A 5338-nucleotide genomic window follows, 5' to 3' on the forward strand; every position below is an offset into this window, starting at 1 on the left:
TGTACATCATTATATTTCTATTTCTGCATAGATTCCATCATATTCACCACCCAAAGACTAATTTCTATCCATCACGATATACATGTGCCTAATGATCTCTTTCACCCTCCTTCTTCCTCCCTTCCCCTTTGGTAACCAACAATCTGATCTCTGTCTCTATGTGTTTGCTTTTTGTTGTTTTTATCTTTTACTTATGAGTGACATCATATGGTAAGTGACTCTCTCCCTCTGACTTTTTCGCTTAGCATAATACCCTCAAGGTCCATCTATGTTGTCACAAATGGCTGGATTTCATCGTTTCTTATGGCTGAGTAGTATTCCATTGTGTATATATACCACATCTTCTTTATCCATTCTTCCCTTGATGGGTACTTAGGTTGCTTCCAAGTCTTGGCTATTGTGAATAACGCTGCAATGAACACAGGGGTGCATGTATCTTTATGCATGCATGTTTTCATGTTCTTTGGATAAACACCCAGCAGTGGAATAGCTGGATCGTATGGTAGTTTTATTCTTAATTTTTTGAGGAATCTTCATATTGTTTTCCCTAGTGGCTGCACAAGTTTGCACTCTCACCAGCTGTATATGAGAGTTCCTTTATCTCCACACCCTCTCCAACACTTGTTGTTCCCTGTCTTGTTAATTATATCCATTCTGACTGGTGCGAGGTGATATCTCATTGTAGTTTGGATTTGCATTTCCCTGATAGTTAATGATGTTGAACATCTTTTCATGTGCTTGTTGGTCATCTGTATGTCTTCTTTGGAGAGATGTCTGTTCAGGTCATTTGCCTATTTTTTAATTGGATTGTTAGTTTTTTTTTTGTTGGGATGTATATGTTCTTTATATATTTCAGAGATCAACCCCTTATCAGATATATGGTTTGCAAATATCTTCTCCCAATTGTTAGGTTGTCTTTTCGTTTTGTTGATAGCTTCCTTTGCTGTGCAGAAGCTTTTTAGTTTGGTGTAGTCCCATTTGTTTATTTTTTCTATTGTTTCCCTTGCCCAGTCAGACACGGTACTTGAAAATATGTTGCTAAGACCGATGTAGAAGAGCGTACTGTCTATGTTTTCTTCTAGAAGTTTCATGGTTTCAGGTCTCACATTCGAGTCTTTAATCCATTTTGAGTACATTTTTGTGTATGGTGTAAGATAATGGTCTACTTTCATTTTTTTGAATGTGGCTGTCCAGTTTTCCCAGTACCATTTATTGAACAGACTTTCCTTTCTCCATTGTATATTCTTGGCTCCCTCGTTGAAAATTAGCTGTCTGTAGATGTGTGGGTTTATTTCTGGGCTCTTAATTCTGTTCATTGATCTATGTGTCTGTTTTTGTGCGTGTACCATGCTGTTTTGATTACTATGGCTTTGTAGTATATTTTGAAATCAGGGAGTGTGATACCACCAGCTTTCTTCTTTTTCTCAAGATTCCCTTGACTATTCCAGGTCTTTTGTTGTTCCATATAAATTTTAGGATTCTTTGTTCTGTTTCTGTGAAAAATGTTGTTGGAACTTTGATAGGGATTGCATGGAATCTATAGATTGCTTTAGCAAGTATGGACATTTTAACTATGTTAATTCTTCCAATCAAAGGGCATGGAATATCTTTCTGTTTCTTTGTGTCTTCTTCAATTTCTTTCAACAATGTTTTATAGTTTTCAGTGTACAGATCTTTCACCTCTTTGGTTAAGTTTATTCCTAGATATTTTATTCTTTTTGTTGCAATTGTAAATGGGATTGTATTCTTAATTTCTCTTTTGGCTACTTTGTTGTTAGTGTATAGAAACTGATTTTTGTATGTTGTTTTTGTATCCTGCAACTTTACCATATTCATTTATTATTTCTAAAATGTTTTTGGTGGATTCTTTAGGGTTTTCTACATGTTAAAAAATCATGTCATCTGCAAATAGTGACAGTGTCACTTCTTCCTTTCCAATTTGGATCACTTTTATTTCTTTTTGTTGCCTTATTGCTCTGGCTAGGACTTCCAATACTATGTTAAATAGGAGTGGTGACAGTGGGCATCCTTGTCTAGTTGCTGTTCTTAGAATGACAGCTTTCAGTTTTTCACCATTGAGGATGATGTTAGCTGTGGGTTTGTCATATATGGACTTTATTATGTTTAGGTTCTTTCCTTCTATACCCATTTTATTCAGAGTTTTTATCATAAATGGATGCTATATCTCCTAAAATGCTTTCTCTGCATCTTTTGAGATATCATGTGATTTTTATTCTTCATTTTGTTAATGTCATGTATCATGTTGATTGATTTGGAGATGTTGAACCATCCTTGCATTCCTGGAATAAATCCCACTTAATCATGGTGTATGAGCTTTTTAATGTATTTTTGTACTCAATTTGCTAGTATATTTTTGAGTATTTTTGCATTGATATTCATCACTGGTATTGGCTGATAATTTTCTTTTTTTGTGTTGTCCTGCTTTGGTATCAGGATAATGTTGGCTTCGTAGAATGAGTTAGGAAGCTTCCTCTCCTCTTCAATTTTTGGAAGAGATTGAGAAGGGTAAGTATTAAGTCTTCTTTGAATGTTTGGTAGACTTCACCAGGGAAGCCGTCTGGTCCTGGACTTTTATTTTTGTGGAAGTTTTTGATTACTCTTGCGATCTCCTTAATGGTGATTGGTCAATTCAAATTTTCTGTTTTTCTTGATTCAGTTTTGGAAGGTTGTATGAGTCTAAGAATTTATCCATTTCTTCTAGATTATTTGTTGGCATATAGCTTTTCACAATAGTTTCTTATAATGTTTTGGATTTCTGAGGTGTCTGTTGTAATTTCTCCTCTTTTTATCTGATTTTATTTATTTGAGCCTTCTCTCTTTTTTTCTTGGTAAGCTTAGCTAAAAGCTTCTCAATTTTGTTTATATTTTCAAAGAACCATCTCTTGGTTTCACTGATTTTTTTCTATTTTTTTTTTAGTCTCTATCTCATTTATTTCTGCCATCATTTTTACTATTTTCCTCCTTTTACTGATTTTGGGTTTTGTTCATTCTTTTTTTTTTTTCTTCCAGTTCCTTTAGGTGCACTGTTAGATTGTTTATTTGAGATTTTTCTTGTTTGTTGAGATAGGCCTGTATTGCTATAAACTTCCCTCTTAGAACCACTTTTGCTGTATGCCATAAATTCTGACATCTTCTATTTTCATTTTCATTAGTCTCCAGGTATTTTTTTTTTTTTAAAGATTTTATTTATTTATTTTTCCCCCCAAAGCCCCAGTAGATAGTTGTATGTCACAGCTGCACATCCCTCTAGTTGTTGTATGTGGGACGCGGCCCCAGCATGGCCAGAGAAGCGGTGCGTCGGTGCGCGCCCGGGATCCGAACCCGGGCCTCCAGCAGCGGAGTGCGCGCACCTAACCACTAAGCCACGGGGCCGGCCCCAGTCTCCAGGTATTTTTTGATTTCTCCTTTGATTTCTTCATTGACCCAGTTGTTGTTCAGTAGCATTTTGTTTAATCTTCCCATATTTGTGACTTTTCTGATTTTCTTCCTATAGTTGATTTCTAGTTTCATACTGTTGTGGTCAGAAAGATGTTTAGTATTATTTCAATCTTCTTATATTTATGGAGACTTATTTTGTGGCCTAATATGTGATCAATCCTGAAGAATGTTTCATGTGCATTTGAAAAGAATGTGTATTCTTTGGTTTTTGGATGGAATGATCTGTGGATATCAACTAAGTCCATCTGGTCTATTGTGTTGTTTAAGGCTAATATTTCCTTATTGATCTTCTGTTTGGATGATCTATCCATTGGTGTAAGTGGAGTGTTAAAGTCCCCTACTATTATTGTGTTACTGTCTATTTTTTCTTTTATGTCTGTTAATAATTGGTTTATACATTTAGGTGCTCCTACTTTGGGTGCATAGATATTTATGAGTGTTATATCCTCTTGTTGGATTGTTCCCTTGATCATTATGTAGTGCCCTTCTTTGCCTCTTGTTACAGTTTTTGTTTTAAAGTCTGGTTTTTCTGATACGAGTATTGTTACACCAGATTTCTTTTCATTGCCATTTGCGTGGAGTATCTTTTTCCATCCCTTTACTTTCAGTTTGTGAGTGTCTTTAGGTCTGAAGTGTGTCTCTTGTATGCAGCATATATATGGGTCTTGTTTTTTATCCAATCAGCCACCCTATGCCTTTTGATTGGAGCATTTAGTGCATTGACATTTAAATTAGCTATTGATGAGTTTGTACTTACTGCCATTTTTTTACTTTTTGTCTGCATATTTTAGTAGTTCTCTGTTCTTTTCCTCTTCTCTTGCTCTCTTCCTTTGTGGTTTGATGACTTTCTTTAGTATTATGTTTGGGTTCCTTTCTTTTAGTTTTTTGTGTATTTATTACAGGTTTCTGGTTTGTGATTACCATGAAGTTCATCTATAATAACCTACATATATAGTAATCTATATTAAGTTGACAATCTCTTTAGTTTTATCTCTTTCTAAAAGCTCTACTCCTTTACTTCCCTCCTTCCACATTTTACGTTTTTGATATCATATCTAAACTCTTTTTGGTACATTTGTATCTGTTATCCTCTTATCATGGAAATAGATCATTTTTTCCTATTTGTGGTCTTCTTTCCCCCTTAAATAGGTCCCTTGTAGGACTGGCTTCTTGGTGATAAACTCCTTTAATTTTTGCTTGTCTGGGAAATCCTTTATCTCTCCTTCCATTCTGAATGATAACCTTGCAGCGTAGAGTATTCTTGGCTGTAGGTTGTTTCATTTAGGACTTTAAATATATTGTGCCACTCTCTTCTAGCTTGTGAGATTTCTGCTGAGAAGTCAGCTGATAGCCTTATGGGGTTTCCTTTGTATGTAACTTGTTGCCTTTCTCTTGTGGCTTTTAGGATTCTCTCTTTATCTTTAATTATGGACATTTTAATTATAATGTGTCTTGGTGTAGGCCTCTTTGGGTTTGTATTTTTTGGTGCTCTCTGTGCTTCCTGTACCTGGATGTCTGTTTCCTTCCTTAGGTTAGGGAACTTTTCAGCTATTATTTCTTCAAGTATATTCTCTACCCCTTTGTCTCTCTCGTCTCCTTCTGGGACACCTATAACACGGATGTTAGTGTGTTTGATGTTGTTCCAGAGGTCCCTTAGACTGTCCTCACTCTCTTTAATTCTTTTTTCTTTTACCTCTTCAGCTTGGGTTATTTCCTTTAGTCTTTCATCCAGCACGCCGATCCATTCTTCTGTATCATCTACTATGCTTTTGAGTCCCTCTAGTGAATTTTTTATTTCCAGTATTATATCTTTCATTTCTGATTGGTTCTTTTTTATATCTTCCATTTCTTTGATGTTCTCACGGAGTTCATCCATTCT

Source organism: Diceros bicornis, chromosome 26 (genome assembly GCF_020826845.1).
Source record: "Diceros bicornis minor isolate mBicDic1 chromosome 26, mDicBic1.mat.cur, whole genome shotgun sequence".
Lineage (NCBI taxonomy): Eukaryota > Metazoa > Chordata > Mammalia > Perissodactyla > Rhinocerotidae > Diceros > Diceros bicornis.